This window comes from Polypterus senegalus, chromosome 16, assembly GCF_016835505.1.
Source record: "Polypterus senegalus isolate Bchr_013 chromosome 16, ASM1683550v1, whole genome shotgun sequence".
Classification (NCBI taxonomy): Eukaryota; Metazoa; Chordata; class Cladistia; order Polypteriformes; family Polypteridae; genus Polypterus; species Polypterus senegalus.
The window spans coordinates 79211488-79236125 of NC_053169.1; the positions used below are offsets into that span (position 1 = coordinate 79211488).

Here is a 24638-nt window from a genome sequence, read left to right on the forward strand (position 1 = left end):
ATCTTTGATTGCTTGTATCAAAATCGGAGTCCAACAAGTCATAGTCCAGTTCAGAGAGAATGGGCAAAACGCCATCCCTGGAGTATTCTGCTTTACGCACCCGCTTTGATCTCTCGCCAGGTGTCAGGGCCATTTTTGCTGTTGTTTGTGCCTTGCTACTCATGGGAGTGCAGAAAATCTCAATCAAAACCAAAGAATCTAGCAGCGAGACTCCAACTAAAACATAATGGTTGGTTTTGTCGCAGTTTACAAGTTGATTACCATCGTCAACTCCTCCTTTTGACAAAAGTCGACATCAGAGTTAATCGAGGAGTTTACTGTGAGCAAGAAACACAAGAGTCCTGAAAGGAACTGGCCTGTTCAGTTTAGATCGTGGATAGACGGCCTGCATCCTTGAATGTTAAAAAGTGAAGAAGCCTCTGAAAAAGTTCAATTGGACACACCAGATATAAAAAAAAAAGTGATCAGGTGTTCGGGACATTGAAACCGTGGACACTGCCAAACACCCTTGATCCCACAGAAAAGAAACTCTCAGTCTGCCCAATGGCCAAAGTATAAATCATCACCCTGACAGTGCAAGTGAAACTGTGTGCAGCCATTAAAAATGCACACAACACGGCATACTCAAAAGTCGGGGAGAGAAACATCTTTGCAGTCATTACTTTTAAAAACACACTGGGTGCACTGCTGAAATATGGATCACAGAGAGCAAGAAGAAACACCAGGAATGACGAGTGCCGGACACAAGCTTCAGTATCATGGTAGACATCAAACGTCCTCGCAGGACTGGAAGCTGCAACAAGGAGAGTATGATGGCCTGTCTTATGTGCCTTACAGCAACAGCATCACAGCCTGAGGGCTGGAAAGACAAAGAGAGGTGACAGAAACCTAGATAAGAAAGGCACTATATAACAGAGACATAGATATGCAAGGGGTCATATTTTACAGATAAAAGTCTCTATATGACTGATAAAAAGACAACATATGGTAGACAGTGTGTGTGATGCGCTGGTGACCACCCACTGGTGGGACATCTGATTGTCATGAACCAAGACGGAGGGCAACTGAGGAAACGGACAAGACTTTCTGTTCAAAAGTGTAAGCAGAAGTTTATGAAGCAACACAGAATGAAAGTGTCACAGTGCAATAAGCAGAATTAAATATGTCTTCAGTAAAATCATGCCCATGAAAGCAGTGCTTTGGGGAGTGCTAAACAATTAAATATCCAATTCAATAAATCCTGTTGAAATCTAGTAGAAAGACTTCCTGTGCTAGTCCTTTTTCCTGACATCAGGACATCATAATCAATCCCTGTTAACGTAGCCCATCACATCCTGACCTGCCACCTCAGTCGGTGCCCCCAGTTTGCTCACTTTTTGCTCTCTGTGCTCTCTGTTTTCCTGTGCCTCCCGCTATTCTTCTGTGCTCACTGAAAGTCAGCAGACTTATACATGCAGCACTGTGGGACCTCACCTCGCAGGCCACTGGTCAATGGAGCCGATGTTGCCTGCCCCGTCCATGTGTGGGGCTAGTTTTAGCACTTATTAGGGGCTCAGCCCCTGTCCCTTAAAATAATGGCACTGTTCCTACAAGTACCTCACACAGAACACCGGGTCTGAGGTTATTGGTCCCGGTACAGAGTTTCATGGAAGTCATACATGCATGTCAGAATGCAGAACCGGCGTCAGGGGTCAGATTCCTGAGATCATGGTGTGAGGTTGGGGGGCTCTAGAAGATCAGGGGCTAAAATCCCACAAGTCAAGAAACAACTCCGCTGCTCCCGTCCTCTCAACAAGGAATACCATTCATTAATTTGTTCTTCTTACAAGCACTCATTCTTTCATTTCTCATCTTTCTCATTCTATGTTTGCTCTCTTTTTGTTCTCCCCTCTAGAACCAACTGTCTCAGGCAGTTAAGCTACTGGGAAAGTGAACTTTAAACTCTTAAATCAATAAATAAATGAACCCATTTAAAACACCCCTGGACTCGACAAACCACAGTGTCACAAGCGCAAATCTTGGGAGTGCTAAACTAGATTTGGTCAAGTAAGAGAGGGATGGTGAAGGACAGGAGTGAAATATTGTCGTAAACTGCTGCTACATCTTGACATCACTTCTGCTTCACAACAGAAACCGCTAATCTTCTGGCAGGCTTTCTATATAAGAACAAGAGCCACCAGAAGTCATTGATCATTCAAGGCCGTGATCTTTTTAAGAACAGACCCTCCTTAAAGAAAGACAAATGTGCCTGATTATTTGGTGAACTGATGCTCCTTCCATTTTATTCTGTTCATCCATTTAGCTACACTGTTAGGAACTGCCTCTCATTAAAAAGGGTTACCATACTTGCACCTCAACACAGTGACAGTGTCTCTCATCTTTTCCCATGACAGACAGACAGACAGACAGACAGACAGACAGACAGATCACACTTTCCAAAGAAGTACCTTAAGTTAACTGGTGACTCTAAATTGGCCTAGTTTGGGTTTAAAGATCAGTGGCCGCTGTGTTGGATTGGCATCCATTCTCGGATTGGTTTCTGCCTTATACCCAGTACTACCAGTACAGACACTGATTCTTACACATTCTAAACTTCATTACGTGGTTTGAAAATTGGACAGATGAATGGATGGAAGAGCAGTCCTGCTCTGCTGAGCTCACGGAAGTCACACACATTGCTTCACACAGGCACACGGCCTCAAGCCTTGGGTTTTCCCCTGCCATCACCTTTATTCAGACCGCCTTGCGTGCTTCGCACTAATTAACAGTCTGCCATCTAAATGCAAGCCCTTAACAAGTGACACGACATTATCACCTTGAAAAGAAATCCTGCCCAAGAAAGGACTTGGCATTCCGCTATACAAATGGTAGATGCCAGGAGCTAAAAGCCACATGAATAGGAAAAAAGCAAAGACTAGTCATCCCTGTTGACATGGATGAGACTAACTGAAGGTTTGCAATTGGAATTAACTATCCATCCGTTCTGAGGTACCTTTCACGTCTAACTATTTGATAGAGTTCCTTTCTATAAGACATATTATTTCCTGTCTATTACAGCACCTTTCATATCTGCCAATCTAACAGAGCTTCTAGCTCACTTGCATGGTGAAGATGCCAGCTCTGTGGACCATGGACGCGTCCCTAGCTCTTGAGACTTTCTGAATGTCACGTCTCCACTGCATATGGCAGCACTGGCACCTGAAAAAAGCCCTGGCAGCTGTTAGACATCTATGAACTCCTGGTACGATGAGAAAACATGAAGTTTGATGCTCATATGTTACAGCCAGGGTGTTTTCCTTGGCTGATAAGTATTTTCTTTTTTAATGTTATTTTTTAATGAGTTTTCCTGCATTTTTTACCGCACCCACCATACAACAAAACAGCTGGTGATCCTGGTTGACACCCAGGCAGACATGAGGCCCAGCCAAACTCACCGGAAATGACCATCTATCTGTCACAGTTAGGTGTTACATGGACGTCCCCTTGCCCTCGTCTAGCCACTCAGGTCCTCAACAATGAGGATCCTGCAAGCCGGATTTCCCTCTGGGAATTATGCCACATGACCATAGTGTCGTAACTGACGCTCCCTCACAATACCGGTAATATGCCTCATTTGGGACTCCGTGACACAAAGTCAAACCAGTGGTACCCAAAGAGACACAACACGAAAGGAGTCCAGTCTTTGTCTCAGGTCACTGGACAGCAACCATATGGAAAACCAGGAAGCACCAGGACACTAAAGACGTGGACCTTCATTCTTTTGATATTGGGAGCGCCACACAACCCTTTTCAGTGACCCCATGACCCCCCATGATCTCCCAATCTGTCTACTGACTTCATAGGGAGAGCCACCAGAGACATGAATGTCACTGCCAAGGTAAGTAAACTTCTTGACGAGGTCAACCTTCTCTCCGCAGACAGACACGCTGCTGATGGCCGTGCCTAAAAGGTCATTAAAGGCCTGGATTTTGGCTTTTATCAGGACACTCGCAAGCCCAGACACTCAGACTCCTCACTCAGTCTCTCGAGAGCCCCGATCAGAGCCTCCATTGACTCTGCGAACATCACAGCATCATCGGCAAAGTCAAGATCGGTGAATCTTTCTTCACCAACAGATGCCCCACAGCCATTGGGCCCCACATTCCTGCCCAAAACCCAGGCCATGCAAGCACTGAACAGAGTAGGAGCAAAAACACACCCCTGATGAACCCCAGAATCAACTGGGAAAAACACAGAGGTCCTGCCTCCACTCTGCACAGCACTCACCATACCAGTGTACAGGCCGGCCATGATATCCAGCAACTTTGGGGGAATCCTGTGAAGTCACAGGATGTCCCACAGGGGCACACGATCAACCGAGTCGAACGCTTTATGAAAACTGGCAAAGGCTACAAGAGATGGGTTTGGCAGATTTTAAGTCCCACACCACTGCAATGAGAACAACTGTTAGTAATTCTTGATGGATGGCAAAGGCACGGATTTGGAAGAGTTTGTTTCATAGGCTCCCGACTCATCAGAGATTCCTACTCAAGATGAAAAGCGCAATGAAACAACGGGTCATAAAGCTGAAAACTGATAATGTGCTGTCACCATTTTACACGCCTGTGCAAACTTCCAGTGATCTGCTTCGCACCGGGATGTCAGCTACAAATAGGGAAGGAGTTGAAAGGGGGACATTTTTTACATGTGCATGTCATGTCGAGTCTTGCCTTTGGTAAACGTGCTCAGCAGATCACATCTGTTTCTCTGCCAAGCCCATTGTCACTTGCAGTTCTTCTAGAGTGCATGTCAGGACAGGCGATTTCTTCCTTCTGCCCGTGCTGCCATTTTAGTCTGCAGCTGCTCCCCAAAGTGTTTCTGTTGGTTTATCTCATAATCTACTAAATGTATAAATCTATGCAACATATGAATAATGGGAGTAAGAGCTAATTAAACGACAATCTATGAGGTACCACATGTAGTATAAATTACATGAGGTGAGCCGAAACGATGCCGTCAAAATGCTCAGTGGTTCATCTTGATCACTTTTAGTTTGGACCTTTTGCAGGATGGCCGGTCCATTTGGGTGATACTGAGGACTCCATCCTGTGGCTCCAGGAGGCTGCTGCAGAGATGTCTCATGCCGAGGAATCACCTGAAAGGTGAGCCTTTCAAGCACAGTGTGAAGAGACACACGCCGGAATGCCACCCAGGTTGGGGATGCCAGGGAGAGAAGTGTGGATCAGCAGAAGGAGCATTCCTGGCGTCTTTTACATGGCACCTCTGGCAGCAGCATAACGCAAGGCGTGTGTTTCTACATCCCTAGCAGCTACTGCTAATTAAAGATGCGCACCATCTGTCCATCTAGAGGGGCCTCTTACCACTGGCACTTGGGAAACGATATTACTGATGATGATGGTGATGACGATTTGCCTCTCTGAAACACTGGTGAAATGGCTGGCACAAGCACAAGCCATTTTACTGCAGTAATCACTTGAGACAAATGAGCAGCAGGATGTGGGGGCAAAAGGCCATCGGCAGGTAAAATATTTATGAATCCGGTTGCATTCGTTAGCTGCCAGCGTCACTCGTCCGAACGCAGCACGCTCCATATGGCCTTGTTTTTATTGCTCAGTCATAGAAGCCAACACGCTGCCTGGTGCCAGCCTTCAATGCTTAAAGGTTGCCATATGCTGCTGTTTAATAGAAAAATAAGCAAAACCTCATCGCCTTCTTGCTTTCTCCTCTTATTCGGCAAAGAGCTGCAGACCGTGTGTGTGTGTGTGTGCTCAAGTGAGGAGAATGAAGCCACCTTAGCATCACTTTGGTGGCTACGGCTGGCACACCAGGCTGCCTCAAGTCCTCCGCTAACCTAGTAAAAGAGCTATAGAATTCAAGACACACAAAGCCATGAAGTAAATCCTAACAAGTTGCTTTGTTTGCAGAGTTCTCAGATCTTGTATTGCCTTTTGTTATCTTGTTGCTGTGAACTGTATTCATATTAGGGTGTGCTCTGGAAAAGGTGCTACATAAATTAAACGTAGATTACAGCTAAGTGATACTCTTCCTGGGACCTCGGTTCAGGCTCAAGGCAGGGCTTCAGTGTGCAGCCTGTATGTTTTCTCCTTGTGCCCTCGTCTGGTTTCTCTCTGCTTGCTCTTGTCAGCTCCATCCTCCAACGATGTATGTCTTGGCATATCCAACAGGGGGCACAACCTCCCTGGTAACATGCTTTTTTTAGAATTGCAGCTCATACTTTAAACCTGCAACTATCCTTTAACAGCCACCAGAGTGAAGATATTAAGACAAGAAATATGTGGTACATACATTACAGGGTGTGATATATTATACACACACATACAGCTGAAGAGAAGTCAGTGAATAATACCGTTGTTTTACAGTTGTTCAGTATTGTATGTTCATCCAATTCGGAGGAGTCAGGATGACATCCATCTGTCCATTTCAAGTAGACTCTGGCTTAATGAGGCTTTTATACACTCATTCTAAAAGTAGCCACAAACACCTTCTACAGACCAGTGCCACAAATGATTAGGTTCTTCTCCCAATGTAGAAAATTCATGGAGCTGTTTGCATGTTCTTCTGACCAGCACTACACCTGGAATAGGCCACCATCCACCAATTGAGACCATTTCTGGATTATCTGCTTGACTACTACATTCTTTAACCACCTTCTGTCAAAATTAAACTTTCCCTCTTCACCTAATGACTACAGACCAGTGGCACATATGTCTCACATCATGAAGACCTCTGACAGGATGGTCCTGGACTATATGACTCTTCTTGTGGTAGACCACCTGGACCCACTGCAGTTTGCCTATTGGAAAAAGATTGGAGTGGAGGATGTAATTATCTGTTCACAAGACTTATCCTCACCTGGACAAAGCTGGCAGCATTGTAATGAGTATGTTTGTTCAATTTTCCAGTGTCTTCAGTGCCATCCAGCCATTCCTGTTAAGTGGTAAACCCAGAGATATGCTAATATGAAGCCGCAGTTTGAAAGACTCAAGGACCGTGAGCGCAACACTGGAGCACCACAAGGAACAGGCCTGTCTGCTTTTCTCCTCACTCTGTACACCGCCGACTATAAATATAACAGCAGGTCATGACACTTGCAGACATTCTCAGATGGTTCTGCACTAATGGGGTGTATTATGGTGATAAGGGGATGAGACAAAGAAGAGGAGTCAGGGGGAGAACTTTGTTGCTTAGTGCAAAGAGAATTGTCTGCAACTTAACATCATCAAGGAACTGGTTATTGACTTTCTCTGCACTAAAGAGCCTCCATGTCTGGTCACTAATCAGAGAGTGGATGGAAAGGTGGTCCACTCCAAGGATTACCTGGGGGTCCACATTAATGACAGATTGGACTGGTCTCATAACTCAGAGAAACTGTATTAGAAAGGGCTGATCAGACTGTTTGTTCATAGATGACTGCATTCCTTTACTGTAAGTAGTAACAACCTTCATATCTTCTATGACTTTGTGATGGCCAGTGTGATTTTCTATGCTATGGTGTGTTGTGCTGGTAACATCACTTCAAGAGAGGCCCACCGAATCAACACACTAATTAAAAGGGCAGGCTCAGTTATAGGGCACACTCTGGACCCTCTGGAGGTTGCAGTGAAGGAGAGAATAAAAACAAAACTGAGTGCCATTAAGAACAATGCTGCACATCCTCTCTCTGACACAACACCACCGAAGACTTTGAGCCAATAAATCATTCAACAGAAGTGTGTCAAGAAATGCAACTGGAGCTCCTTTATATCAACAGCAATACACCCGTATAGTACCTCACTGGCGCGGCCAAGTCAGACGTTTTCTTTATTTTAAGTTTTCTTCTGTTTATAGGTATTCTGGTGTGTTTGTGTATCTATTTTTTTATCCAATTATTTATTTAAAGAGATTCTGTAAAAAGCCACATTTCCTCCAGGGACAAATAAAGATTCATCAGATAGTTGGCAGATTGGCACAACTGTCTCTAAAGATATGTCTGGTTGAATTCAGATAGAAAAAGTATGTATGCTAGATATAAGCATATTAAATGAAAATCATGCTTCTTTTCAGCTCTAGTTACACTTTTCACTGTGTTTTGCCTCGTACCTATTGTTCCCACGGTGACCCTGTGGTGGAAGGAGTAGGTTCTCACATGAAGATCGATTTAGCATGACTTCTGTGAGACCCCCCTTTTTTTTTTAAACTGTGTATTGTCTAGCTGCACTCAATTGGAAAAGGACCCTAATTAGCCAGCCAGAACAGTACGAAAAAGGAGGCTGGTGCTCTGACAGGAGAGGGCATCTGAAGACCAGGCAGTAGGCACTATTTGTTAAATGATAACTTGTGTCTGACCCTTTTTTGTTTTTTTCTTTTAAATGCGTTTTTTGTCATATATTATTATTCATGTTATGTTAATTCTAAGGAAGCATAGTGGAGCAGTGTTAGCACTGCTGTGTTTGGGATCAGGCTGCGTGGGGTGAGGCCCATTTCTGAGGTACACAGAGTCCAGTCTGCCTTGTGTTATTTCAAGTCCTACCTTTTTTCTTTTTTTTGCCGTTTTAGTTTTGCATTTTCACAGCACTCTTAAAAGGCAGAAGGCCATTTTAGAGATAGCTGTCGATCCAAGTGTCCTGTATCTCCCACCCTGGACACGATAGGTAGCCCCCTACCCAGGTAAGCACCGCAGCCAGCATCCCAAGTGTGTCGTAAACTTCTCCTCCTCCACTAGACCAGGCAGAAAGTGGGAGGGGATCCGGCGTTTCTCCATAGTCGCTTGCTCACTCACTCTTGCTATCTGTCAAATCTGCTTTGCGGTTTCTGAATTGAAAGGTTTGAAAAGCAGCCTGACTCTATTAGAGTGCCAGCTTCATTATAGATTTTTCATTCATGAGCTCTGCTGGCCTGGCTTTGACATCTCAGGAGCTTAGACAATCATTAGAAGAAATATTGAAGCAACGGATAGGGCGGGCGTCACATGAGCTGAATGCAACTATCTGTCATTGTGGTGAGAGACACAGGAGGCAGGAGACAGCGAGCGACGAATATCACTGCCCAAACATGCTGGGGAGATACACAGTCCAGCCATGGGCCCAACTGAGAAGTGTGCTATGAAGGCCTCAGTACATTTGGACTGACTGAAAAGTCAACTGTTGTCATATCCTGTCAGCTGGCTGCCTCTTTAACCCAGGATCATTTGTGTGCTGCTAGTAAGTTGGCTCTCAGATTATTGATTTTCAAAAGCAGAAGAGGATTTGCAATGAAATGCTGGAGTGAGCCTGTAGATAAACCAGAATAAAAAAACAAAATACAGAAGCGAGTTGCTGTCTTCTGGGTCCATTCCTCACCATGTTGTAGAGGATGTTACATTTCTGAGTAAAGCTGATGTGTTCTCCCAAGACAGTCTGAAGAGATCATCAGGCCAATGTGGAATTTTTAATTATTTTGGGGTGTGTGTGAATGAAATCTAAAATCAACCTGCAACTCTTAAGCACAGATCCTGGCAGGTTTAGTCAGAGTGATGCCCCTAGAAATTCAATGGATCCTTAAAAGAGACAATGGACATACTGCAAGATACAAAGGCATGCGAGATATAAAGTCGCAAGAGCGCCAGGTGTCGGGGAGGTGACCTTCATGTTTGCTATGACCGGGAGATTCTGCCAGTGTAGCTGTTTAGTACAAGGATAAACTTTCACTTCAATTTTTAGACTACATCTGAAAATCTGTCTTTATCCTAAAGAGAATAACTCTTAATTACATGAAACTTTAGCTGTTGTCAAAGGTAATACCCACTGAAAATGATAAGCAAGAATTAAATAAAACCGAAATTTCTTGGATTTTTAATTGATGAAGTTAAGTGAAGTTAAGTCAACAAAAATAAGAAAGACAAATAAAGCAGAAACACCACTGGCAGGAGTAACAAAGCATATTATAAATGTCAATGGGGGCTTGGTTTTGTGGCTGCAGCCTGCTCTCCATTTCAGAGCACTTTCACTGTTCTTTTCATACCATGTCAGTTCTTGGGTTGTTCCCCAAATTCAAAAGACTTGGTGTTAGGGTTAACATCTCCAAGCCTGACTCTAAGAGGACTATGGAGTAAGTGAGTGTGCCTGTTGTGTGAGAGACATTAAAAAGGCACAAAAGGGGGATGTTTCATAAACTGAAAGATGGTTGTTAGCAAAATATCTACTAGCATCGGTCAATAACAAAGTCAAATTTGACAGAATAGAACAAAGCAAAATACAAGAGCCAAATATCTGTGCAAAAGTTTATAAATCACAACCTATAAACTCACAAGAATGTTACGACAAGATAAAAATTACTAATGTTTTGTGCCTTAATGCTAGAATCCTTGAAGCCTAAAAAAAAAAAAAAAAAAAGATAATCCCGGGCCACCTTAAATTCCTTCACACCTCTCCATTATTGTCATTTGTATTGTAAATGTACCGATCAGCACAAGCAGTCTTCACACATTGTACGCTTCATGTCAAAATTTTGTCGTTAGTACTATAACATGAAAAAAGTTTGTTTTAGATATGTGTTCAACATTTCTTGCACTTCTCGCATTTCCTGTCTTCCTACATTTACATAGATCGTTGCAGACACAGAACACACATGAAATACATGTGTTCCAAATAACAATATATTATTTACCCTATACAACTCCAGGCACCTCACACCCAGAACAACAAGACTTGAGCTGGGAGACATTTTCACCTGAGTTTCCTTTGGCAGTGGGGGTGGGACAGCAGGCTGCTTGTGCTGATCGACACATTTACAAAACAAAAGATGCTGATGAAGTGGTGCAAAGGAATTTAAGGTGGCCTGGGATTAAGAGTTTTTTCGTAGACTTCAGGGATTCTAGTGTTAAGTAATTGTTTTCTGATCCTGCTAGTTATTTGCATGATGAATTTTAACCTCTGAGAAGCCATATCTTTGATTACTTTCTTGTTATACAAGGTTACTCAAAAAGAATGAACCGATTTCATTACGCAATATTTTATTAAAGAAAATTAATACAAAACTCCAGCCAAGTCACAAGTATTCTACTCACAAACAAGTTTTATTTCCTGTCTTAGAAGTGTTCAATGTGGCCACCACCTGCAGCACGGGCAACATCAATGCGATAAGAGAATTCCTCCCAGGCGCGTATCAGCATATCACGTTCCACTGATATTGCTCTTTGTGCTTGGCCTGCGAGATCTCCAGACCTCACCGTGTGTGATTTTTTTCTTGTGGGGATATGTAAAAGATCGCGTTTATGTTCCACCGCTACCCAATAACCTCGATGATCTTAAACATCGAATAACAACAGCGATCCAGTCAGTGGAACGTGATATGCTGATACGCGCCTGGGAGGAATTCTCTTATCGCATTGATGTTGCCCGTGCTGCAGGTGGTGGCCACATTGAACACTTCTAAGACAGGAAATAAAACTTGTTTGTGAGTAGAATACTTGTGACTTTGCTGGAGTTTTGTACAGTATTACTTTTACTTAATAAAATATTGCGTAATGAAATCGGATCATTCTTTTTGAATAACCCTGTATTATGCTTATTTTTCATACTGTTATGTTTTGAATTTTACAATGCTGCTGTCTTGCTTGTTGTGAATGCCACCATTTTGTGCCTCTGCCTCCACAATGCAAGAACTCAGGGTGTGTCCCTGGAAGTTGTGTCATGTGACATCGTCAGCATAACTTCTCATTTGTGGCATCCAAACATCGCTATGACATACAGCAAATCTGCATTCGTGATCCTTGTTTTTAGACTTTTTGCTATGTTTTGATTTTGGTCATCATTTTCCTGCTTTTTTCAACTTTGATTTTCGTTTTTTTTTCAGTGAACATTCTTCTCTCAATCCAATCTCTAATTTCCTTCTTGGCTTGCCACAGTGGCAATACACAAGAACAGTACACAAAAACAGAAACAAAATACCAACACCCAAAGAAAACCAAGATGGTAGAGCATCAAAACATGAAATAGACATAATCTCCTTTCAAAATTATTTGAAAATCACTAAAACAATAACAGAAATTCCTCAAATTCAGTACCCCCATTGGGACAAGAAGAATAGGAAAATACATTTAGCAATGCTTCAGAAAATTTTAAAAAGGCATAAAATCATGATACCCATGCCCCGCTCAGGGCTGGACCCAGTCTCATGTCTAAGACTGCTAGTGATGGGTGATTCACAAATGATTTGTTCTTTTGAATGATTTTTTCAGTGGAAAAGGAGAATCGATTTGCGGGCACAAACAAATCGAGCTCAGCAGGAGTGCTAAAAAACATGCGTGATGCAGTCATCCCCATTCTTTTAGATGTTTAAAATGCATGAGAAAGTACCACCTGTCTGATTTATGATTCTCATTTACTTCACTTATAATTTCCTGTAGTTAGAACTAAATCAGTATAGCCAAACGAGAACTCAGATGTTGATCATTCTCTCGTTCATCATACAAGTACAATACAGTAACAACACACCCATGTTTTGGTTTGTTTTGTATCATTTGTTATTGGAATTCTTTTAAACCGAATACATAAACATAATATTAAACTAATATGTTTAGGCCTATTGCACACTCAACAAGTTAGTCACATAAAATTAACCTTAAAAAAATGTATCCAACTTCTAGCAATTATTTGCTTTCAACATTACTTTACTGCACACTTTATACGGCACAATGAATGCACCAAACATGTAGCATTCACTGATTCTTTCAAGTTCAAACAGAATTATTATCCAAGAACGAGTCACACAATTCTCATACATTTGATTCACAGACGGAACCACAGAATCATTACCTGAGAATGAGGCAGATGATTCTCATTCATTTGATTCTTGACAGTCACACAATTCTTGCTCATTTGATTCACAAACTGAATCACTGAATCATTAACTGAGAATAAGTTGCACAATTCCTGTTAATGTATGATTTTTGAACTTGGAGTCTTATTTTAATTATGCATTGTCGCTATATTGTCATGCTTCATACTTTCAAAGAAGTTAATATTATACAATATGAACTACCAGCATGTTTAGTACAGAATTTAATAGATATAAATAATCTCTCTCTCTGTTATATAAAAAAAAATCTTCGGACGAGACAAGACTTTTTCAGAGAGACGAGACGTGACTTTCTAAGAGAGACACTTTCACATCCCACGAGACAAAGAGTAGATGTCAAAGTAGAACGTCGTAAAGACTTCAAAAACGTTGGTGTGATATACATGCAGAGCAGGTCAGATATAATGGAAGTATGAAAATACTAAAGTCTCCAAAAAACAAACGGAAATTATTACTCGGTTGAATAACGGAACAGCGAAAAGAGATCAAATATATTGTTCAGATTTAAACTTTAATTCAGAGACTTGTAGATAATCTAATTCGTGTTGCCATCAGAAAAAAGTAGCGTTTCTTCCCAATGAAGAGGCGTATCCACGAGAATTAAAAGATTTGTTGTTTGGTGAAAGTAAAATCCACATACGCTGTCATAGTTGGGTCACAGAGTTAGTTGCACAGATACACAGGAGATTTTAGAGACAGAAACGTTATTCAGAGACAGAGTCAAGAGTGAATCGAGCTCCGTGTGTAGTCAGAGGGGACAGTTCCGTCTCTCAATGAAAATAACAGAAAATCTTAATCTTCATAGGGGCGTGCCTCGGGAGCGGGAGCAGAGGATGTCTGGGGGAGAAGAGAGACAAGGCAGTGAGACAAAAGGACAGCTGCTGTACAGGCTTTTAAATGTTTGAAGCACCGTGCGAGATGCAGATCAGCTGCAGCTGATCGAGCAAACAGGAGGAACAAATAACTGTATTTGTTTCCCATTGTATCACCATTTAAGAGGGGGTTTCGGAGGAGCAACAGCGTCTCCTTGGGGTGCGTTCAGCCTCCCTCTTCACAACGCGAGCGGCAGAGATAGATAGATAGATAGATACTTTATTAATCCCAAGGGGAAATTCACATGGGGCGGAGGGGGGAGGTTGTGAAGGGAAGCAAGCAGGGGGCGAAACCTCCTTGTTATAAATAAAGAAGTTATTGATTTGGGATTCGTTCAAGGAGGAACCTCCTGAAATGTTTTGTTTTTCACTAGGCCGAATCAAAAGTATCAAGAGAATGGATTCAGGTAGTTTGAAAGAATCAAGTCAGGAAATTTAATTGAAATGCCCATCACTAAATGCTGCCCCTGTGAACATAAAACATGAAAAGGGGTTCACATCCGGACAGTAGGCCAGATCATATTAAAATAGAATATTTTTCCTACTTTCCTCCACCTATGAAAACTGAAGCCCATGGCTACCTGTTGGGGGTAACAGTGAGTAAAGCTGTTGAAGAACTGTAGAGGAGTGTATTTTGTGAGGACTCAAGGGCAAAGCAGGATGGAGTGGGCCTCACCTGCAGGGCTCCTCCGCGCACACTGGCAGTTTGGATCTACAGGGTCTCTTCTTGTGAATGGTTTCCTTTTTTGTTGTTAAAGGAAATCAAAATTAAACTATTATGTTGTCCACGTCTATCACTGAGAGGACAGTGTTGTGTGGCCACACTGCCTGACCACTTCCTAATGTCAGGAGGGCTTTAGATGCATGAGGAGTAACACGAATGCAGCAAAACAATTAAATGGGAGCCAATATGATCAGCAGTGGTTATACATTTTTGTGAGGATTTCTGCATGGATTTCAGGGATCTATATGTCTAGCTAGGAGACTGGAGACCCAAGAATTTTCAAATTAACCTGAGTTTTGTCATCTAAAACATATTGGGAAAGTCGAATTTTTGAAGCATTTTGCTATGATGGAATCTTTAGTTTTGTATGTGCACTGCCATTTGGGAGCATTTCTGTTGGCTGGTTCCAGAGTAATATTACCCAGCATTCCCCATATTTTTTCTAGCTTTGATAAAAGACTTCACCGTTTGTACTTTGGCTCATTTTGACTACATGCTTCTCCCGGTCATTGTCATCTCACATGCTGTTTCTTGCGAGTCAGTACAAGACCCACATCCTCTCAGACACTACACTGGCTCCATCTGTCTAGCTAATGGTCACTTCAGTAGGGAAGTGGGGATCACAGACTGACTGAGAAGAGATGACCAGATGGTGCGGATGAAAAGATCTGCTTACATCTATGAGTGAACATGGAGAGTCACCTCTATTTTGATGGTCACTGTATAACCCTATGTTGAGCAACTCCACACAAGGGCGCACCGGCACTGGGACCACAGCTATGAATATTCACTCTGAACTGTGTGTCTAGGTAGAGGGCAGTATGGCGGTGCATGGCTGAGCACAGTTTGAATCTTGGCCTGGTCACTGACTGAACAACATTTGCATGTTCTCCTATTATCTGCCTGGGCTTTTCAGTTTTCCTCTCACATTCCAATAAAGTAGCACTCCAAACTGATGCGTCATAAGTGAGTGTGTGCCCTGCAGTAGTTTGGCACTTCCCAAATGGTTGCTTCTTAGCCTTATGCCCAATGCTGCCAAGGCAAGCCTCAGCCTCCAATGTTCATGCAGATTAGGAAAATGGGCATAGAGATGAGTCTATAATGACACAGTTATTTATGGAACACCAAAGATCACAAGGTGCCAACAGGGGGTGCCAACAGGGGAAAATGTAGCTGGGAAAAGGGCATGGCACATCACCCTCATTGTTCTGAGCCCTTCACTCTGTGTTCACTTAAAGGCGAAAGTTCACATTTTAAAGCAACTTGTGCTGTGCCAAGTGCCATGTTGAATAAGGCTGATCACTACTCAGACATAATGAATGATTCATTATAATACATCACAGTACAGTAAACGAACATGTCTGCCATTTTCTACACCCAGCCATTCAGTGGACTGATTTTACAGATGGCTGCAGTGAGTGGACACATCCATCTGTGGGGCTCCGGCCATCCGGTACCCTGGAGAACTGCGCTATAAAGATGCCCAGAGGCCTCATTTACATTTCAACGCTGGATCGTCTTTAGTGATAAACTGCTGGCAAACGTGTCGTTCGAGTTGCCGCCATGAGTTTTGACTGCACTCAGCAGGACGTTTAATGGGCTTTTTACGATTACACTGCTCATCCCTCTGCCAAAGCAGCCAAGGATCGTTACTTTAAAGAAGAAACGACAGTGGCGGCCATTTGATTAGAGTCCAGCGGCCATAAAAAAGAAATCCGCAATTTCTTTCAAAGGGTAGTTGGCGGATAGGGATCCATGTTTTGACTCTGCAATATTTCTTTAGATGACGGGATTTCCTTTTCAGATTCATTGCTTGCGCAGCTCATTCCTTTCACTGTACATGGAGGTTCACGACTGAAGCAGATGTCCTCCCTCAAGCGTGGTTGGTGCACATTAGAAATCTCTCCTGTCGCAGTGGGCTCAGTTTCTGAAGCAAGGGCTCGACATGAGTCTTTGTGAAACGAGCTGGGATCAGGAGCATCGCCAAGTAAAATTTACAAATCCTAAAAGGCTTCGTTTGCAGTGATGAGTTTGAAGGTTCAGGAGTCAAAACGGACACCCAAGGAAGTTCAGCTGTCCATTTCAGGCCTCGGTGTTATGGTTATTGGCCATGACTTAAGTGTATTTTCTTGTTTAAGGATGTTTTCGTTGTGCTTTAATTGTTACTTAGTATTTTAGGCTTTTAATATCAATAAATGCTATATTCTTGTTACTCATATGCTTTTATATTATATCCCTTGTGTTCAGTAAGTGAAGCCCCATGACACGGGTTCACAATGACATCACTGCTGAGGGACCATTACTGTCATTAAGGCTCAGGGGCAAAGTCCTTTAGAGTGTCACTGGGTGTTGTTAGTTTAGGATCACTTGTGTCAAGTATTGCTCTGTTACAGCCAGGGTGTTTTGAATTATTATTTTTCATCTTTGTACATTAGTTCTGCTTATTATTGGTGCTCCGTCACTTTTAATTGTTCTGCTCTTCCTTGTACCGTGAGGGTGGAGCCCCAGGAGAGGAGGCCATCACGACGCCACTGCTGCTGCATACATACTGGCTTTATACCACGGTCAGGAACAGAAACCAAGCAGTGGAGCATTGGGTTTGTGTTGGACTTTACGGAAAGTATTTTAAGTTCTTGGTATTTCTGTTTTTATTGGATGTTTGTTATTTTGTCCTTGGGTTGAAATTTGGAACTTGTTCATCTTCGAGGTTAATTTCGGGGGTAATCTTTGCTGTATTTTTAATTACTTCATTGTAATTTTTCCATATAAATTTTCATTTCATAAAGATTCATTGTTTCCTTTTTGTTCACAAGCTAGAGGTTTATGGCCATCTTCTCCCTTGTAGGGAATTCTGATGCAATTCTAGGACTTTCTTTGCATTATGAACTTTTAAAACCAGTTTTCCATTTTGGGCCTGAGTAGGATGAAGCCTGCAAGTAATATTTGGGGACTGGCTGATTGGGGTGAGGCTATATCTGAGAAGGTCGGCAGGGGAGCTGGCCTGCTTTGTGAGTCATTTTGAAGACCTCACACCCCTCTTGCCATGTACATAACAAGTATTATTGGTTTTTGTTCTTGGAGTATTGGTTTGCTCTTAAGGCAGCCCCATTTTGATTGTTTCTTACTCCCTTTTTGCTTTGTTCTTCTTTTTGATCGTTTCAAAAATTATACTAAAAACCAGAGGTTTATGTTACCTTCTCTTCCTTATTCAGTATTTTGAAATGTCTACATTTTAAAAGGCTGAGCCCCCTTTTGGGCCTATGCAGGCCAGAAAGCCTGTCTTTTGAGGTAGGCGTCTGGTTGCTTCTGGGGCCTAGACCTAGTGGAGTACTGGTCTGACTTTTGTTCGTTTTGTGGTCTGTACTGCTTTTGCTATTTTTCTGTTGCCGTTCCACAGCGCCTGGCCATGACAAAGCACCAGATGGGGTCTCCTTCAGGCAGATTTGGTGTATTTTCTGGCTGATTATGACCAATGTCCATCTCTACAGCTCAACTGCCTTGTTTTCTCCTCCTCTAGAGTTCCCTGATAAAAAGCAGATTTTGCAATTGTTTCTATCAATGCAAGTCACCCAGGTTCTGAGGCACAAAGCATTTGTGTTTGATCTTTTATTGAGGATCTAAGGATCATTTTTATAAGATGAGTCAGAGAATCAAAAAAACAAAACAAAAACAGTTGTAAGGACTGAGCTGAGGTCGATGCGCAGAAATCTTAGAAAACAGCAACTAAGTTAAAGGGGAAAGTAAAACGCAAACGTAAGCAGAGATAAGAGAAGTGATCTCAAGTGAAACAAAATGCCTTCTCTGAAACAAACTGGAGAGAGTTACAGGGCTTGTGACTTGCTCTTCAAAAAGATGAAAATGTCCAATCATGTCAGGTGCTTGCAACAGGACATGCTCCCCTATCAACGTGTGGCATCGAAGCAACCAATCAATAAAATGGCGAAGTTAAGAACGAAAGAGTTCTTAAGAACAATAGCCCCAGAAAATCCCAAAAATGGCCAGTAGAGGTGAGAAAATCGACAAACCCCAGCTGGTCACAAAAGGGACAAATGTCCAATCTTTATAAATATACAGATGTATTTTTCAAGACAAAGGCTGTGTTTAAACAAAGGAGGCTCAGGCAATCCCAAGGCAACAATGTCCCAATACACCAGTCCAGAAGCCAAGTCAAGTTGGGGAGCATGCACTGGTACAGCGCGTTGCCGCACCCACTACACGTCGAAACAGCTCGGGATCCCAGTTGACAACCCCCCAGGCAGACACGCGGTTCAGCCCCACCCTCCGGAAATGACCCTCTATCTGCTCCAGCCAGGTGTTATGTGGGCAACCCCTTGGCCTGGTCCAGCCACTCGGGTCCCCAACAATGAGGATCTTACACGAGTTGGATCACACTTGGGGAAATGCGCCACATGTCTGTAGTTCCGTAACCGACGCTCCCTCACAATACAGGTAATGTGCCTCATTCGGGACTCCATGAGCAACCTATGATCAAAAATCCAAAAAAGACACAAAAAGCACAGAATAATCAAAAATCAAAATGTTACAAACTCACCAATGCCAGTGCATTCAATGAACCGCAAGGGACTGTGGTTTTTCTCTGCTTTTATAGCTGAGGGCAATATCTTGGTGATGGGCAGGAGGCCTTGTGTCTTGGGGAGCCACCCCAAGCACAAGGAATATAGCAGAAGATACACCAACATATATAAAGTGAACAATCTAGAGTTTTACCAGTAAAGAATGGAACCTCGGAATTCCAGCTGACATGAAACATAACAGGCAACTCGTGCAGTTAAACAAATAAAACATAAAAACAAACCATCAAAACATAGGATGTAATCAGGACAATCCCATGACCGTAGTAACATTGAGCCTGACTTCTAAGCGGAGAACATGAAGTATACTTTCACCAAAGCAGAACCAATAAAGCCAAAACACTCCCAAATCAGAATCCTCTGCCTATACGGTAGTTAGTTACCTCCATTAGTTCATCTGGCAGCCTTTTATAAGGCCAGAGGACTTCACCGGTGTGGGGAGCTCCCTCGTGAATTCAAACACTGTTTCATTTTCTTAGGGCTCTGGGTTAAATATTTTCTTTATTCTTTTGCTAAACAGAGGATTTGAAGAATGAAGACTCTTTATTTGTTTCTGGGTTCTTGTATGACTTGAGATGGTTACAGTTTTAGTGTAGGGCATTATACCATTCGGTTTTCTCTCATACTGGGTGGACCTTTGTTTCTCTGAGCTAGCAGGGCTGCAAGACAACTGAAAGTCACAACACTGAGATGTCATCATGAAGACAGTACAAAGTTCAGTGCTGTGCATTTCCCGCTTGGCTAAGATTGCGGATAAAAGAAATCATTTTTGCGGTGATCCAAAGTGATCTGAAACATTCAGGACTTTAATTTTGCACGTTTTTTCTGACTTTGGTAATCAATATGCGCCGTCTCCCATGGAAAAATTCTTTTCAGCTATGATTTCATTTTGTCCATCTCCTGATCTGTTGTCTTTGGTTAATGCTGATTAATGCCATTGTATACAGAAATACCCGATTGGCACTATATAAATCTCTCCACCAAAGACTCTTTTCATCACAGATAAGTTTCTACTTACAGATTCTAAATGCACGTCATGTCCTAATCAGAATATCACACCTGTGTCTAGTTAGTCTTACTTGAAGACCGTTATATTATATATTAAAGGAATACAGCAGATAAGCTGAAAGAGATTCTTTCAGTATTTTAGTAGAAAAAGAACAAGGAGGATGTGCCTCAAGAATAGTAAAAGGGAATTAAAATACAGTGAAATAGTGGATGCTCTAAACTTGTGTTGTTCTTAAGTCCAGTGACGATAAACTGGACTGGGGGCTTCACCGATGTTATCATATCAGTAGCAGCGCACCTCTCAAAAATAAACAGAACAGCGTTTAATGAAAGTCTGCCAATAATCAAAAGCATACACAGTTTCACAGAACCGTTTCCCCTTGGACTGAGGCTTGTCATGGATTCTCAACACAATGAGGCTGTCCCTCTCTGTTCGTCTTCTTTTTTGGTGGCCCGTTTCCAAATGTCGCAGCGCTCCATTGTGTGATCTCCTGCCCGTTCTGACTTTACAGCCCCTTTACATTACCAACTGCCCTATCAAGAGTGTGGTGCCTTAAAAGAATCAATTAGACGGTCTAAGGACGGAGGAAATAGTTCTTTGCAATGAAAACTACGACTCAGCAGCCTCCTTGCCATGAAAACAGTTAGTGAAAGGCTCTTTATTCCATTAGAAGAGAAAGTATTAAATACGCAGACATTGTTCCCTTAACAGTGCAGGTTAATTAGTAGCAGCGTTGTAATTCAATATGAAAATAACCCGAGGTAGTAAGAGGTCGTGTTAACATTAAATCGCTTCTACAATAAAGTAATTGCATTTTATGCCTCTATTAATCCCCGATGCATTCCAGACGCCTGGTGTGTTCTTGCAGCCGAGATCAAACACCGACATGCGCGCAGAACAGCAAGAAAGCCTGGGAGCGAGAGAGTGGAATACGCTGAGCGCGCGAGGAGGGGACACAATGGCTTCTTGGAAAGCGTCAGCACGATAGATGGCTTACAGCAACCCGATAGGGGCTCAGTCAGGTGAAAGCAATTACAGCCCCTCCACCCTCCCCCCAAATACCCTCGCCCACCCTGGTACGGTGCGCGCGTTTCCGACTGCGACTTTATTTCGTCTGATCGCGAGCGCTCGTATTTATTTCCTTGCTAAATCCAGCTGGACAAAGGATAGCCTGCCGAGCGGGGAGCTCGTTCCCCTACTGATTGCATCGCCTAAGTCTTGTAATGAAAGCCAGATCGACAGGGCTCGACATTTCCTTAAGCACTTCCCTTTACAAATCTCGAGAGTTTTGAGGCTAGATTTTGCGCAGCAGGTTGCAGCCTGACTTTACTGATAAAACCCAGCGAGTCTTTTTAAAGCTTTTTTTTATTCTCCATGTTAAGGTCGGGGTGTCCATCGACGTCCTTCTCAATACGCCTATTGATGTCATTTATGGCACGTCTAGTTAGTTAGCAGAACTCGAATCAAATGCTGTCAATTTATTGATCAAAGAGAAAAGGTGAACACGACGGTGCTACGGTTTGAACAAGCTAACCCTCCCAAGTGACGTAAATGTAATTAAATACACAGAGTGAATCCACGGCAGGGCTTATAACACGGGCTAGGCTGGTCTCTGAAATCTAAACCCGGGCCGCGAAATTAATCAAAATACATGAAACAAATCGGTGTTTTTTTTTCCAAAGACATATTGCTGCCGCTAGACTGCTGCTTTTGCTTTACCGTCTTCCTTGAATTATCTTGACATCCATCGCTACTCGCACGCATTTTAATTAGAAAAACGTCACGCAAGTTACGCCTTGAAGTGGGCGTGTCGAGGAGGATGCAAAAAAATGGGCGTGCCGTCAGTGACGTTTACAGACGTTACACTAATGGAGTCGTAGTAGCTGTAAGCGGCAGTTAACGCCCTATTGGGCCGAATGGCATATGGGCTCAAGATGGCAAACTGCCCTGTAGGTGGGTATCACATCAGTTCGCAAGTTGCCAATTTTATCAGGTTTCAGTCAACTCACACAGGGAGAGCAAACAAAACCCACTTGGAAGGCACAAACTGGAGTCCAGGTGCTGTGAGACAATTGACCAGTTCACACTGCACTCTTCAGAACCTGGCAAACTTCGGAATAAATAATGCAATTAAATGTGCATATGATAACATGCAAAATGGTGTGCCTTAGTGGCAAAATGCTTGGCACTACTGCCTCCAGTGTCTGAGTTTTCTGAATCCTGCTTCTGGCCGCAGTCCATGTTAAGCTTACACCTTCTCACCCGCATGGGCTTTTCTGTAGGTACTCTTGTTTAGTCCTCTTAAACATACCTTACTTTAACTGGCAATTCTAAATTAATTGTGTGCCAGGGCTGTTTTCTGCCACAGTGCTGCCAGGATAGGCTGTGACTTAGGTTTCAGAATGATGCGACTTCAGATATCCTGTCCACTTCAACTACACAAGACTATGAGGGGTACTTTTAGGCACGTCCAGAGCCTGGCCTGTCCAAACACAACGCATCACGCCGGGTGACGTCTTCCTCCTGAAGAGGGTGCTACTCAAGTGGACTCTGCTCTGAGGTGACGCTGAAGACGTTATTACCATTTTGAGTATGGTGACAGATGACTCACCGATAGTGCAGAGAAGTAACCGATAAAGTGGACCAACAATGGCCATGGTAACAGGTGGTCTGCCAGCAGTACAGATTCACTTATCTGAGAATTGGACTTGCAAGGATCAAGGTGGACTAACAAAAATTACCGTGACAGGTAGCCCATCAGCAAAGCACAGAATAAAGAATAGTAAGGAGAGGCCAACAGAGTGGACAGCAAAGGCTATGGTGACAGGCAGCCTCTGGATAATTAACACTGACTGACCAGTAAAGTGGACAAACAAAGACAGTGGCGATGGCATTTAGCCTAATGCAGAGTGACTGACTGAAGAATCCAGGAGAGCAAGAAGTGACCTAAAAGTGGACTAATGTATAAACCGTGCTGTCAGGTAGCCTGGCTACAATGTGGAGGGACTGACCAGGGAGTCCAGAAGAGGGATGAGTGTCAGCCCAACAGTAAATCTAAAGCGATGCCTTCGCCGATGATTGCAGAGCCTTCCAGAAGTTGCCCTTTTGACTGGAATCAAAGACAGTGTTAAAGAGCATCTGTTGCCACGGAGACCGACAGGCAGCGGCAGGTGACCAATTCAATTCTTGCCGAGGCTCGTGCCCGCCTGGCGGCAGATTGTCTGAGGACCAAAAACAGCTGTGGTTTCGAGACCGAAAACAGCACAGTTGCACCTGAATCACCTGTCATGATTCCTGGCGATCCTTCTCTGCCAGCACAGGACCCTTATGGGTGCTGCTTGGGTGTCCAACTGGCCCATCAGAGGTGTTCATCATAGTCAGCTCTCCTTGTAAATTGAGCAAAGCATGTAAAAGGCACAATGAGTGAATACTGGAGCTGGAGTGACCATGTCAGCGCATGTGGGAAGGCTGCTCAAAGTGTAATGACCAAGGACAGCCAGTGTGACTAATCCAACTTCATCCTTTATAGCACCTTTCTTTCAGTTTTCACACACCTAACATGCAAACAAGTTGGCTACCAAAGTGACCAGAGCTCCCAGAGTAACACAGGGCTCATCCTAATAGGTGGACATTACTTAGAGAAATGTGGCCCTAGGAGCGATCACGTAACAACTGAAAACATTCTGTAGAAATGGACACCTGGGCTGACCCTGGGGCCATGTAGCCACTCTAGAGCGCACCTGACTGTTTACTCGCACACAAATAGCTCACGTGTTATTCGTTTCATGGGGAGATGACGTTTGGTGATACAAGAAAACAAGGTGTGGTTTGGTGTCAGCCTTGGGTGCCGCTCACCCATCACTCCTCAGACAACTTGTTAAGGCTGTGCACACGGACATGTCATCCTGCCCTTTGCATGTTACTTCAAGTGAATGTGCTCTGCTATTCTTAGTGGAAGCCACAGGGGGGCTGCCAAGGAGAGCTGGCCGAGGGGCACACACCGTCCCACTCCAGGTGACTGCTAAAAGGTGCTCTCCTCATGCCGATCCTTCCAACCAAGCTGGTAGGCCAGAAGACGGCACCCGCCTGCTGTCACTCCGAGTGATAAATGATGCCATCCCGTCGCATCTCAATCCAGCTGCATGGCCTTTGTTTGCCGCTTTTTATTGTCCTTGCACCTCCATGGAGATAGAGACAGGCTCATTTCCATAGTGGCCTCCTTATCGGGCCTGCAGGAGCACTTGTCTGCCAGGGATGACGGCTCTGCCTGGGCTTTGGGGACTCTGTCACAACTCCATGATGCCCAGCACGCTCGACACTCTATTCATTGTGTCACATGAAAGGCCTCTCTAATGTCTTTTTCAGCGGCATCACACGAGCTGAGAGGAGTTGTTTTGAATTTCTTTCGTCACACAAAGCCACATTAGATTATTGCCAAATAAAAATGCAAAATCCACAAAGGAGCTGCGCAGCAACGAGCGCTTTTCCGGGAGCGATGGCAGACGAGCAGGCTTCTCTACGCTCATTCCTGAAAAGCGATAAGCCGTCATGCCGGCTCAATTAAGTGCCGGTCGCAGGGCCGCTCTGACCAATGGCTTTCAGGC

General features: G+C 43.5%; 1 protein-coding gene across 3 annotated transcripts in view; it reads right to left on the reverse strand.

The window, feature by feature from the left end:
- Positions 1–24638, reverse strand: part of macrod2 (mono-ADP ribosylhydrolase 2) — a 1287980-nt gene that overhangs the window by 219015 nt on the left and 1044327 nt on the right. The window lies entirely within an intron of this gene.